Source organism: Scomber scombrus, chromosome 10 (genome assembly GCF_963691925.1).
Source record: "Scomber scombrus chromosome 10, fScoSco1.1, whole genome shotgun sequence".
In the NCBI taxonomy this organism is placed as follows: Eukaryota; Metazoa; Chordata; class Actinopteri; order Scombriformes; family Scombridae; genus Scomber; species Scomber scombrus.
In genome coordinates, this window is record NC_084979.1 from 14,726,528 (window position 1) to 14,741,640 (window position 15,113).

A 15,113-nucleotide genomic window follows, 5' to 3' on the forward strand; every position below is an offset into this window, starting at 1 on the left:
CCCTCACTCACCCATGCCACCGCGGGGCCTGAGGCATGGCGGGGCTGTGGCGTGAAGCAGAAAGTGAGAAAAAACCTGGAAGGAGGCCAAAAATGCAATGTTTCGTTCATCCAGTAGGGGGCAGTCACAGGTAGTTACACATATGGTCTGGTGTGGTCTGGTGTGTTCAGGCTGGCCACTCATCAGTCATGTGAAGTTTGAAGTGAATTGGACAAAGCATGAAGGAGTTATGAGAGGTTGATGGTTCATCCACCAGGGGGCAGTCAGCACATGTGGTGTGGTGCGTTCAGGGGCGGCCCCTCGTCACTCATGTGAAGTTTGGAGTGAATCGGACAAAGCAAGAGGGAGTTATGAGCATTTGATGGTTCATCCACCAGGGGGCAGTAATGGGATGCGTGCAGGTGTGTTCAGGGTCAGTCCCTCATCACACATGTGAAGTTTCGTGGAAATGGGACAAAGCATGAGGGAGTTATGAGCAGTTGATGGTTCATCCACCAGGGGGCAGTAATGGGATGCATGCAGGTGTGTTCAGGGTCAGTCCCTCATCACACATGTGAAGTTTCGTGGAAATCGGACAATGTTGATGCAAAAAATGGCACTTCCTGTTTCCACTAGGGGGCGACATGAGCGACACCCCTATCAGATGGAAGAGGTCTCCACCCTGGACCTGTGTATCAATTTTCATGATGATACGTGTTCAATAAAGCCATCAAAAAGCCAAACGTATTTTCATAGCGAGGAATTGATGGTAGCCACGCCCCCACAGGGACGCCATTACTCGTAGCTTCACAGTGTTCATAATGTAGCTTCACCAACTGGTTCTGCATGTTTTAGAAGTGGAATGAAGTTGATGGGGTCAACTATGTATTTTTCATGAATTTAAGTTCACTTCCTGGTACCACCGGGGGGCGCTATGAGTTACGTGGGAAGTTAATATATCGGGACGTTCAGGGCGGAGCCATCATCATGTCCAGCAAGTTTGAAGCTGATTGGATGAAGTATGTGGGCGTGAGAGCCACTCGTATGTACATGGCGAGCATGCCAAAGTTAGTTGAGCCCTGGCAGACACGCCCTTTGACCTACGGATGCGCAGAGCACAACTTAAGCTCAGCTAGGTCTGGAGATGTTGTGTACCTAATTTGAACTTGATCGGGCGAACGCTGTGGGAGGAGTTAATTTAAGGCGGGAAAAATCAAAACCAAAATGGCCGACTTCCTGTTGGGTTGAGGTCATGAGGTCAAGAAGCTTTTTTGCATATGTGGGTATAATACATATGTGTACAGAATTTTGTGAGCATAGGACAAAGTTAGCAAAATTCCCTATGGGCATTTTTGGACTTTGTAGGGGGCGCTATTCCGCCATTCTGCGTCGACCATGTGCGACCACCCAAAAATATCGAATTTCGGATGAGGCCGGACGTCCGTGCAAAAGTATAAGCATTTTCGCATTTGGGAAAGGGGCGAAATTGGGGCACGAAATGTCGGAAGAATAATAATAATAATAATAAACATTACAATTTCAATAGGGCTTTCGCCAGGCGACTTGCAGTCGCCGCTCGGGCCCTAATAAACACTACGATTACAATAGGGCCTTCGCACTGTAGTGCTTGGGCCCTAATAATCTCTACGATTACAATAGGGCCTTCGCACTGTAGTGCTTGGGCCCTAATAATAATAATAAACATTACAATTTCAATAGGGCTTTCGCCAGGCGACTTGCAGTCGCCGCTCGGGCCCTAATAAACATTACAATTTCAATAGGGCTTTCGCCAGGCGACTTGCAGTCGCCGCTCTGGCCCTAATAATAAACATTACAATTTCAATAGGGCTTTCGCCAGGCGACTTGTAGTCGCCGCTCGGGCCCTAATAGACATTACAATTTCAATAGGGCTTTCGCCAGGCAACTTGCAGTCGCCGCTCGGGCCCTAATAATACAGTTATTACACAGCCATAGCATGCAGAGCACAACCTCATGACATCAGCATGAAAAAGAGAGAAACAGAGGAAAACCCGGTTCAGCTAGCATAAGGCTAAGTTAACCAACTCTGCATGAATAACTCAGTTTAAGATTCAATTTACAAGTTATTAATCAATGGAGGCTTGACTAAAAGTTTCATTAGCATGTTATATCACAGCATATATCAACATATTGTGGTTTTGAACGAGAAAATAAATAAATAAACAAGACAATGGAGAGAGCGCTTCATAAAGTGACTCACCAGCTCCGAGCACACACAGCTCTATGACGCTAGGTGGTGCAACGCCAAAACAACACCCCAGGGGACGGCATACAATTGAAAATCAATGTAGGAACCTTTCTTTTTTTCTTTTTCTTTTCTTTTACAGGGGAAAAAATAATTTTGGGGAAGTTCACAACACAAAAGAAAGATTTTAGGGAAAATAAATAAACAAAACATAATAAGAAATTTTGACTTGGCTACACAAACGCTGTGGGAGTGCCCGCTGAGTTCGCTGAAACCCCGCCCCCTACCAAGTGTCACCTGTAGGGCTGTAATCTCCCAGTCGACTGGTCGATTTATTGGTCGATATGTTCTGGCTCGACCAAAATTCTGATTGGTCGATTTTTTGCCGCGTTAATTTCATCAGGTGGAAAGCACCAATTGCTAATGGGGGTGTTTTCAGCACCCCCTGTTTCACAGGTAATAGTCTGTCTTCAGAACACCCCCCTGGTTTTCCCAACCCACTGGAGACAGATTGAAGAAAGTACTAGAAGGCCTTGGTCTGGTGGTTTGCTGAATATTTATTTAATTGTGAGTGTTTAATTTACCGTCAGTCCTCCTCTACCATGTCAAAGACATCGGCAGTGTGGCAGCATTTTACAAAAATAGATAACGGACGACCGCGAATGAGACTTACATTATCCCGGAATCTGGAGTGAACGAACAAGAGTGCGCACCAGCAGGGCCGGCCCAAGGCATAAGCGAACTAAGCAGCCGCTTAGGGCCCCGTGACCACTAGGGGGCCCCAAGAGCAGAGCAATTGACTTAAGAAAGAAATAAGTAATTATTGTTTTATTTCCATGTGTGAGTGGTGTTGATTCATATATTATCAAATGTGCATTTTTGTACAAAAAAACAACAACAATATTATGTTAACAGAGAGGCAGTAGGAAACTACTTCCTACTGCCTCTCTGCTCGAAATGTCAGAGCTGCGCTAGTAACGTGTGCAGTGCGCACTGAGCATCCAGGAGCTAGGAGCAGGTGAATAATGTTGCAAAAAAGGATCTACCCTTCAGGACCAGAAAAAAGAAGAAGGAAGAGGAGGAAAACAACAAGATAAAGGTATGTCTTGGTAATGTAACATTTGGTGTCAAGGAGAGTTTGAAAAGTTTCCTTAAATTAGGAAAGTCCCTAATTATTGTTGATATTTTGTTCCAACTACGTTAGCCTATAATAGCAAATTAGCTAGCTAACGTTTTTGTGTTTGTGTAATACTTTGAATAAGTTGATTCTCAGTTTTATTCTGGGTCGATTTTTGGCATCAAAACGACGTTTTTGATAACGTTTGATAGCAAATGTTTAATAACTAACGTTAATTACAAACCCAGTGACGTTTGCTAGCAATATGGTTTTGCATTAATGAATTAACTTAGTTAACTTATAGTTTGAGGTATGTTTGCAATTGTTTGCTGCATAGCACAGTAATTTATGTGAGTAAATAAAAATATTCCTTTTACATCAACTCCCTATTATGCTCATACGTTATATGAAACTTCCCCAGGAGCACTGTTAAAGTATTTTGGAGGAGGCACTGACTCAGCCCAGGAGCAATCCACCTCCTCAGGAGCAGCCAAGGCTGATGAATCAGGTGATCGAAAAACTGTTACTATATATATTTAATTACTAGTCAAATTATCTCATTAAGATGTAATAATATAAGATATAATCATATGAAAAGTGACATGTTTTTCATCTCAGGTCCATCTGTATCCTTTGCTACATCCTCTGTGCCCACTGTCCCTTCTGTGTCTTCTGCAACCTCAGCTGTACCTGGTAAATTAACAACAAAACAGCCTTTATAATTGCTCAGTGTACTGCAGAATATTCTGAGATTAATAATTTTGTCCAAAAATATTAATTTAATTTCCCTATAGGTCCTTCATCTTTGGTCATCGAGACTGATGTTTCATCTACTTCTTCAGCATCCAGTTTACAGCAGGGATCAGCAGCTCCGCCGAGATTGAAAACACGGGATTGCAAAGTGTTGATTATAATTATGTAGCAATGAACAATGAAGAGCTGAACCTGAAAACATTCACCTTCTCTGAACACAAATTATATGAACATGAGAGCAATATTGATCCAGAGAACAACTTGTTCAATGGTACCAACAGCTATTGTAAGTATTTTACAGACGAGCAGTTCAAAAGTAACATATCAATGAATGGAAAGCTTTCACTGATTCATTTTAACGCTAGAAGCTTACACAGGAACTTTGGAAAAATCAAGGATTATTTGAAACAATTTAACAGGTTCAGTGTCATCGCAGTATCTGAATCATGGCTGATGTATGAGAAGGAGGCCGATGTCGAGTTAGAGGACTATGAATTATTCACTACCAATAGAATAAATAAAAATGGGGGCGGGGTTGCGCTGTATGTGAATAATGCTCTCAAATGTAAAAAAGTTGAATCTATGTCAACAAGTGTAGAAAATATTATGGAAATAGTTACAGTAGAAATTAACATTGTTAGAAATAAGAGTATAATTATAAGCTGTGCATATAGAACACCGGGGTCCTGCCCTGACACATTCAATGATAAAATGGGAGATATATATGATGAGAACGTGGAGAAAAAGAAGATATTTGTTTGTGGGGACTTTAATATAGATTTGTTGAATACAAATGAGCACAGAAAGACCAGAGATTTTTTGGATTCAATGTACTGTTTAGGTTTATTTCCTACCATCCTTAAACCTACAAGAATAACCACACACAGTGCCACATTGATAGATAATATTTTTACCAACGACATCGGCAGTAAAGTTGTAAGTGGGATACTTGTGAATGAAATCACGGATCATCTTCCTGTTTTCACAATTGTACAGAATGCAACCCGGACAAAAATGCAAACCGGTAGCACCAGATGGATTCGTTATAGATCTACTGAAACTCTGGGGGCCCTTAAAAGGGATTTATCCAAACAAAATTGGAACCAGGTGTATTCACATCATGATCCAAACAAGGCATATGATGCATTTATTTCTATCTTTATGTTATTGTATGACAAACATTGTCCTCTGCAACGACAAAAAAAATTTAAATATGAAGAGAAGCCGTGGATCACCAAAGGTTTAGACAATGCCTGTAAAAAGAAAAATGTACTGTATAAACAATTTTTTGAAATGTAGAACCAAGGAAGCAGAAAATAAATATAAAAAATATAAAAATAAATTAATTACAATTATGAGATCAAATAAGAAGGATTATTATAATAAACTGTTGGAATTACATAAAAGCAACACACAAGGGACATGGAAAGTATTAAACAACATAATTAATAAAAGTAAAAATAAGTCTGATTGTCCAAATTATTTTATTGATAAAAATAATCAACAAAATATAAGTACATCCAAGGACATTGCTAATGGATTCAACGATTATTTTATAAATGTTGGCCATAACTTGGCCAAACATATTGCTGACCCGATAATTAAAAAAGATGTCAGTGAAAAAATTATTGATGTCAACCGTAATACTATATTTTTAACAAAAGTGGAAGAAAATGAATTGATTGATATAGTAAACAAATTCAAAAACAAAAAGTCAACCGATCTTAATGATATTGATATGAGCTTAATAAAAAGTACCATTTTATTTACAGCCAAACCACTTACTCATATGTGCAACCAATCACTACAAACAGGCATATTTCCTAATAAAATGAAAACGGCTAAGGTTATTCCCATCTTCAAAACTGGTAATAAGCATGACTTCTGCAATTACCGGCCAATCTCACTGCTTCCTCAGTTCTCCAAAATACTTGAAACACTCTTTTCATGCAGACTGGAGGATTTCATAGAAAAACAACACATTTTGAGTGACCAACAATATGGCTTTAGATCAAATCGGTCAACTACAATGGCAGTTATGGAACTCATTGACAAAATTTCTACAAACACTGATAATAAAGAATATACAGTTGGATTATTTATTGACCTAAAGAAGGCTTTTGATACCCTTGACCACACATTATTATTGAAAAAATTTGAAAGATATGGTATTAGAGGGGTTGCAAAGTCATGGATAAAAAACTACTTGGATGATCGCCAGTAGACCCAGCTAGGTGTCCCTTTTTCCTGTCAGACTACTTTATATTTTATTTATAAACCATATGTAGTGGTACTCCGTTCTCACTAAGCTTTGTTGTACCACTTGTTGAAGTCAGTCCACCAACACTGTTTTGTTACGCGAACGATGAGACATGACAACTTTCCTTTGGCTTTATAATGTTTACTTGAAAACTTGAAAGTAAATTACAATGTCTGATGCACGGTCAAAAGACTGTGTTGCTTCCACCATTATCTGACTCCAAACTGAAAATTGTTACATTCGGTCACAGGTACAACTGCACAGTGACATCATAGCAAAGAATTTAAAGACACAGAACATTTTTATCATGTACACGTTACTAAATTATACATTTTAAACTAAGATATTTTAAATCTTGTATGAATTATGATGAAACTATCATTACCAATTTTTAACTGTTTTTAACGAAATTATTACCATTCAATTATTAACTTATTGGCCCTTACATTACCCGGCCCCTAATTGGTTAGGCAGGAGGACTAAACAATTACAAACTTAAACATTAAGACTCAAAATACTAGACTTAAAATGTCCATGAACTGTCCCACTGAAACTGATGTTCTTTTGATTCTTCCTTTTCTCAAATCTTCTCTTCTGACACTGCTTCTTCCAACAAGCATAGTTTGTTAACAGGTCTTTCTAAGATGCTGGTCTTGGTTTTTATCCTCACTCTTCGCACCAATCCGCTGGAGTCCGGCAACGTCTCAACTACTCTTCCCATGAGCCAGGAATTGCGGGGGGAAGAACTGTCCACCAGTAAGACAACATCTCCAGCTACAAAGTTCCTCCTTGGCCTTGACCATTTCTGGCGTTCTTGAAGGAACAGAAGGTACTCACGCGTCCATCTAGTCCAGAATAAGTCTGCAAGATATTGGACTTGCTTCCATCGTTTTCTTGTGTATGTGTCGTCTTTGCTGAAGATGCCTGGAGGCATACTGGGTTGAGACTTCAGCAGCAATAAGTGATTGGGCGTTAGAGGCTCGATGTCATTCATGTCATCCGAGACACTTGTGAGCGGCCTGCCGTTAATGATGCTCTCAACCTCACACATTATTGTCTGAAGACAATCGTCATTCACAGCTTGCTCTTTCAACAGGGAATTGAAGATTCTTCTAACTGTACGAATCTGTCTTTCCCAAATCCCACCCTGATGAGAAGCAGCTGGACTGTTAAATATCCACTTTATCCCCTTTGGTTGCAAAGCTTTTTCTATCTTGTCATTATCCAGGCATTTTATGGCTTCTCTCATCTCCCTTTCAGCGCCCACAAAGTTTGTGCCGTTGTCAGAACGCATGATAGTGACTTGACCTCTTCTGCATACAAAACGCAGAATTGCATTGATGCAGGAGTCTGTGTCCAGGCTGTCTGCAACTTCGATGTGCACGGCTCTGAGGATGAGGCAGGTGAACAACACGCCATATCTCTTGACTGTACTCCTGCCCCGCTTAACATCAAATGGCCCGAAGTAATCAACGCCGGTGTTCGTAAAAGGAGGTTTGTTGGGCGTGAGGCGATCTTTAGGTAGGTTCGCCATCTTTTGCTCGCCGACCCTTCCACTTGCCCTGCGGCACACTGTGCACTTGTTGATTAACTTTCGGATGGCAGAATTGGCTTGTGGAATCCAATACTTGCTTCTTAAGTGTGCCAAGACATAACTCCGTCCAGAATGTCCTGCTCTTTGGTGTATGTCTCTCAAGATTAGTGTGTTGACTCTACTGTCCTTAGAGAGTATGACTGGATGTTTGATGCTTTCTGGCATGGCCAACATGTTGAGTCTTCCGCCAACTCTCAAGGTGCCATCTTGGAGAATCGGATCTAGTTTTAACAGCCGACTGTTGCAACTGATTTGTTTGCCCTTTTTCAGAGCTTTGATTTCTTCTCCGAAGTGTTGTCTTTGACTGAACTGAATTATCTCTGACTCTGCAGTGTCCAAATCGTCCAAGGTAAGTGATTTCCGTTCTGTTGTCATTTTGTATTTTTCCATGTGCTGCTCTAGTTTTAACTTTTGCCTTTCTGGGTCCTTTTCAGTTTGACTGATTGTTCTTGAGAACTCTTTTCTTTCATCCTTGAGCTGCCACAACGTTCTCTTTGCCTTTAAAATCCAGGCGACTGACCTTTTTAGTTTATGCCAGTCTGAGTAATAGTTGAACAACTTGTTCATTGGTTCAATGTTATCTTCGACTTTGACAATGTTGACTGTAACTGTGTTTTTGACCTCCGGATCGTCTTGAAGGTTTTCTTTCCTTTCCACAGGTTGTTTCGGCCAATCACGTTCATTGTTCGTCAAGAAGTCTGGTCCATTAATCCATGTTCCTCCCTGTATCAAACTCTTGGCCTTCAGGCCCCTGCTAGCTTGATCTGCAGGATTTTCTGCTGTTCCAATGTAGCTCCATTGAGAAGGTTTGGTGGCTTCTCGGATCAATGTGACTCTATTTGCAACAAAAGTTTTGAATCGAGCAGTGTCATTGTCAATGTACCTGAGCACGGTTGTGCTGTCGGTCCAGAAGACAGATTGTTGCAATGGAACTTTAAGTTCTTGACGTAACATCTTGTCTATCTTCACTGCAGTGACTGCTGCCGTCAACTCAAGTCGGGGGATTGTGACCTGCTTGAGTGGAGTCACCCTTGCTTTCCCCATCAGGAAAGAACAATGTTTCTTGCCTTGCTTATTTTCTAGTAGTAGATAGGACACAGTGCCATATGCATACTCTGAGGCATCAGAGAAATGATGTAGACGGGCTGTGGCAGTGCCTCCGAAGTCTGAAGGTTTCAAACATCTGTTAACATGGAAGTTGGAAAGGTGAGTAACATCTTCTTTCCAACTTTTCCACTCTTCAGCATGTTTTTCATCAATGTTGTCATCCCAGCCATGTTGCTCTTTACAAAGCTCTTTCAACAGAAGTTTAGCAGGCAAGACGACCGAGGCCAGGAAACCGAGGGGGTCGTAGATTGAGTTGACAATGGATAAAATGCCCCTTCTTGTAATCGGCCTGTCTTGAAGCTTCATGCTATAGGTGAAAGTGTCTGTTTCTGTATCCCACTGTATGCCAAGAGCCCTCTCAACTGGTAGAGCATCATGGCTTTAATCCAGGTCTTTTGCTTCACTGGCTCGGTGTACTTCTGGGATGGACATTAACACCTTCCTGCTGTGACTCATCCATTTTGTTAAAGTGAAGCCTCCACTAGCACACAAAGTGCGAAGGTCACTAGCCAAGGTCACTGCATCATTTTCTGTAGCTAAGCTTGTCAGACAGTCATCTACATAGAAGCTACGTAAGACTGTTTGCACAGCTTCTGGGGATGCAGTGGCTTTGTGGTCCTCTGCGGTTCTTCTCAGCGCATATGAAGCGACACTTGGTGATGAGGTGGCACCGAAGAGGTGCACTGTCATCCTAAATTCTTCCAAGGGCTCATCCAATTTGCCATCAGGCCACCAAAGAAAGCGGAGGAGATCCACGTTATCTTCTGGGACGTTGACTTGATAAAACATCGACTCGATGTCTGCCATCATGGCTATTGGCTCCTCCCGAAATCTTAAGAGGACACCAACCAGCGTGTTGGTCAAGTCGGGTCCCTGAAGTAACTCTCCATTCAGAGACCGGCCCTGAAACGAGGCTGTGCAGTCGAAGACCACTCGTAGCTTTCTTTTCTTGGGATGATACACCCCATGGTGCGGTATGTAGAACACCTTCTTGTCATCACGGTTAAGCTGATGTGCTGGAACTTGGACAGCGTAGCCTTTGCCAATGATGGTATCCATGAAGTCTTTGTACTCTTCAAAGAACACAGGATTCTTCTTGAATTTTCTGAGCAAACTGACTATGCGCTGTTCTGCCACACAACGGTTATTAGGCATTTGGAGCTTCCTGTTTCTGAGTGGTAATCCAATGCTGTAATGTCCGTTCACCAGAGTGGTTGTTTTCTGCACAGACTGCATGAACAGTTTGTCTTCTTGTGACAACTCTTCTTTTTCATTGTAGTTGCACTCTGAGAAGTCAGTATTGTATTGTTGAACCAGCAGCTTCTCAATTTCCATCACAGAGATCCTGTTCACTGAACACTGAGGTGGCTTGTTCTCTGTGTCATCCAATTCCTTTCTCATGGGCCCATTGACGATCCAGCCAATGGCAGTTTTCACGGCATAAGGGCCTCCGTCTCTGCTGTTGATGATATGCCACGGCTCCATAGCTTTTGGACAGTTTGCTCCGATGAGTAGGCCTACATCTGCTTTCAATTCTGGCAAGTGTACCTCTTTGAGATAAGGCCACTCCTCAATATCTGATTGTTTAGGTACGTTGTCGGTATGAACAGGTATGTTGCTGTGTGTGTACACCTTGGGCAAGTCCATATACTTGGTGTCTTCCAGTCCACACACTTCCAGGTCCGATATCACATAACTGTTCATGACTTTCTGTTCTCCAGGTTCATTTTGAACCATTGTGCTGAGAAGTATTTTTGTTGGTTTCCCTTTAATGTTCAATTTCTTTTGCAAGTCTCCCGTGCAGAATGTTGCTGTACTTCCCGGGTCCATAAAGGCAAACGTTTCCACATATTTGTCGCTCTTTTTTGACTTAATCTTCACCGGTACAATTGACAGCACACATTCAGGTTCTCCGGCCCCCGTAAGGCTACAGGATTCTTGCGTGACAGAAACTTGAGCACATGACACTTCATCTCCGTGAGCTCCATAATCCTTCTCAGATGATACAGAACCGTCTTTGTTTCCGTGAGCACCATCATTCTTCTCAGGAAAGACAGAACTTTCCTTTTTTACTATATGTAGAATGTCTGGATGCCTTAACGCACAATTTGTGCATTCAATTCTTCTTTTGCAGAACTTGCTGAGATGGTCATAGGTTAAGCATCCAAAACATAAGCCTTTCGACTTCAAGAACTCCATGCGATCCTTGTGTGGCTGTATTTTGATTTTGTTGCATGAAGCTAGGGTGTGAGACTGCTGGCAGTACAAACATGGCTTCTCAAAGGCGGTCCCAGTTTTGCTTGGGTTCGCTGATTTCACACATGTTCCTGAAGGCTGTTGTTTTTAAGTTGAAACATTGGTTGCGAAGCTGCTTCCACGGACCTCTCTCTTTGCAGGAAGCCTTTCTTTGTATTCAGTTTTCCCAGTTGTGCTTGGGCGGCTGTCTGGTATATTACCAAAGAGAGGGTCTATCATTATTTTAGCTTGACGGTCTATGTAGCGCACTAAATCGGCAAACTTTGCTCTTCTGCCTCTTCGCTCTTTGATATCGTATGCTTCAACACGCCAACGTTCTTTCATTTTGTAGGGTAGTTTAGACACCACCGTCCGTAGGTTGGTAGGGTTGTCCATCTCTTCTAGAAAGTCTATGTCTTCCATAGTGTTGCGACATCCAACCAAGAACATTGCGTAAGCATTCAATGCTGTCCCATCATCGGACTTGATCTGCGGCCACTTCAGTGCCTTTTCAATGTACGCGCTGGCAATCTGTAGTTCATCCCCATAGTGCTTCTGAAGCAGTCGCTTTGCCTCATAGTAGCCTTTGCTGGGTGGCATGTGTACAGCTGCGAACTAATTCTTGGGGTTCACCTACTGTAAACTGTTCCAAAAAATACAATTTGTCTTGATCATTGTCCGTCTTTTGTTCTATTGAATGTTCGAACACTCTGATGAAGGACTTGTATTGCAGTGCATCGCCCTTGAAGACAGGAATATCCTTCATTGGTAGCTGAGATTGCTTCTGTTGTTTTACAAGGAGCTCAGTAATTACATTTTGATTTTGCATGACTTTCAGTATTTCGTCACCTCTGCTGGTTTGTGTGTTATAATTCAAGTCATGTTGAACCACGGATTGCAGCATTTGTGGTGGTGTGTGAAAGTTTGCGTTGTCTGCTTGAAGAAGTGAAAAGATGGTTCCTTCTCGCTTCCGGTTCTCAACTCGCAGCTTTTTGGCTGATGTGTGGCTATTCGAACCATCTTCTGATTTCTCATATTCTTTGAGCACTTTTAGTTTTGCACTACTTTCCGCTAATGCAGTCTCCAGCTCAAGTTCTTCCTTTACAACCTTGAGTCTGGCCATTTCAATTTCAATCTGCTGTCTTTTCTTCTGTGCAGTGTAGATATATGCTATAACTTGTCAAATGCTAAAATATCAGATAATGTGATTTAGTACTGTATTGTTTGTTTAAATGGTTAAATGTGGTACAATGTATAACAGTGAAAACATGATGTGTGTCATAAGGATAGGAATACATGAAAAGCATGGGAACCAGTGTCAAACGGAGGTGTGATTGGAAGGGGGTGACTGTATTAACATAGTCCTGAGCCTCCATCTGTTGATCAGCTGGTAACAACAGGGTCAGAAAACATATGGATTGTTTGTATGGGTAACTTTTAACCTTTTGTTGGACAATGGGAACAAACCCTTGAAAGACCCCCCGCAGAATTTCTGGAGATTCTGTAGGGGTCAACACGGGAATCACACCTTACCACCTGTAAGGGATTTTCACAGGGAGGTCACAGATCCTGGAGTCAGAAGATGAAGGATGAAGCCAGACCTACAGCCCAGCGGGAGATGGCGCAACTCACATTCAATTTGCATTCTGTTTTCCTATTTAAGAAGGTCAAGGGAAAGAGATAGGAGTCAGAAATTTACGAACGCTGACAGAGATGCTGTTGACGTCAGGGAGAGTAAATTGACCCGGAATTCTGTATATGCTTTATACATTTACTGTTAAATAAATAGCGTGTTGAGACCGAATATTCTTCTCCTATTTTTTCATCAAAACGAACACGTGGACTGAGCTCACACATAGAGAAAGATTTAGCAAGTAGAATAGCTCAGACCGCAACAATTGGTGACCCTTGACTGTGATGAAAAGGGAGAGATGACGGAGCACGGAAAAGAATTGGAAAAACAGCAGACAACTCACGTTTTAGTGACAACAAGTGGCCACAAATACAAGGTAAGCAGGCGCCTGTTTTTTTCGAAGTTCTGCAATTGGATATACCAAATTTAGTGTTGTCATTATACTGCAAGTGTCTTAGTAAAAGTAAATGTATAAAGCATAAAATATTTTTAAGGGGTTTGAGGCCCATGGATTCTTAAGTTCCATAAATTCTAAATTTGGGTTAGAGGCCCTTGGACTTACTTTAAGTTCCATAAATTCTAAGGTTGGGTTAGAGGCCCTTGGACTTACTTTAAGTTCCATAAATTCTAAGGTTGGGTTAGAGGCCCTTGGACTTACTTTAAGTTCCATAAATTCTAAGGTTGGGTTAGAGGCCCTTGGACTTACTTTAAGTTCCATAAATTCTAAGGTTGGGTTAGAGGCCCTTGGACTTACTTTAAGTTCCATAAATTCTAAGGTTGGGTTAGAGGCCCTTGGACTTACTTTAAGTTCCATAAATTCTAAGGTTGGGTTAGAGGCCCTTGGACTTACTTTAAGTTCCATAAATTCTAAGGTTGGGTTAGAGGCCCTTGGACTTACTTTAAGTTCCATAAATTCTAAGGTTGGGTTAGAGGCCCTTGGACTTACTTTAAGTTCCATAAATTCTAAGGTTGGGTTAGAGGCCCTTGGACTTACTTTAAGTTCCATAAATTCTAAGGTTGGGTTAGAGGCCCTTGGACTTACTTTAAGTTCCATAAATTCTAAGGTTGGGTTAGAGGCCCTTGGACTTACTTTAAGTTCCATAAATTCTAAAGTTGGCAAAGCGTGTGGGTTTGAACACCCGTGAGGTTAAATCCTGACGAAAGCTGGACATACACGCAATAAATTAAAAGAGAGTGGGTTTAAAGTCCGTTGGGTATTTATTTCTCATAAAATCGACGCTCTCTATGTATCATTTTCAGTTGTATGAGAATGAATGTGATATGTGTTTAAACTGACGAAATAGGATTTGTATTATGCAGTGAAATATAAAATCTTTTTTAGTTGGTGGGATCCCTGCTCATGTAATCTCCTGTGTGGTATTGACAGACTAGTTTAAACGTAGGCCTAGAGAGTAGCTGCAGTTATATATTAAATGTGCACACTAAGTATACTATACACACGCGTTATATACATTTTTTTTCTTTATATGATTATTATATTATTAATAACATCTTGTGTGTGAAATTTGCGAGAGGATAAAGGGATCTCTAGCTGATTTTTATGACACAAGTTAAAACATTCTTGTTATAGTATCATTTGTTTTGGTGTAACTCAAATTCAGTGTCTAGTACTGTAAGTACTAAGGGGTGTGTTGCTCGGAACGAAGGTGTCGTTCAAACCCCCTGGCTGAAGTGTGTTACTCAGAGGCAGTATGTGCTTGATAAGATCAGAGTGACTGTGAACTTTTTTGTATGCTGTCTCCTTGTTGTACAGCAATATTTGTTTAATCTTCAACCAAGCAGTGTTGTGTATTATTCCTTTTTTTTTATGTTTACTGTTTTAGACAATTTCCAAGTTATTACTTGAAGGTTTGCACCAAAATGCCACAATCTGTTGTCTGTTTCAAGGAACGATTTTCATCTTGTGATCAGGGCAGCTACATTAGGTAACTGGGGAAACCTCTATCTCATCCTAGTGGGTGTGATGTTAAGAGATGCCTGTGATTTTCCTCTCCTCTGAAACAGGACACAGTACGTGCATTTCACTTTTGGTGGATCATAGAGATTTAATTGATGTGAAAATTCTGTGGAAATTGTATTTTGTTACTTTTCCACATTTTAAAAGTGCATAGGTGTGGTTTAAGGCACACACTGCTTATGGTTGAAGTTTTGTTTGTCTGTTTGTGTTTTTCTAAGCTTAGAAAGGGAGAA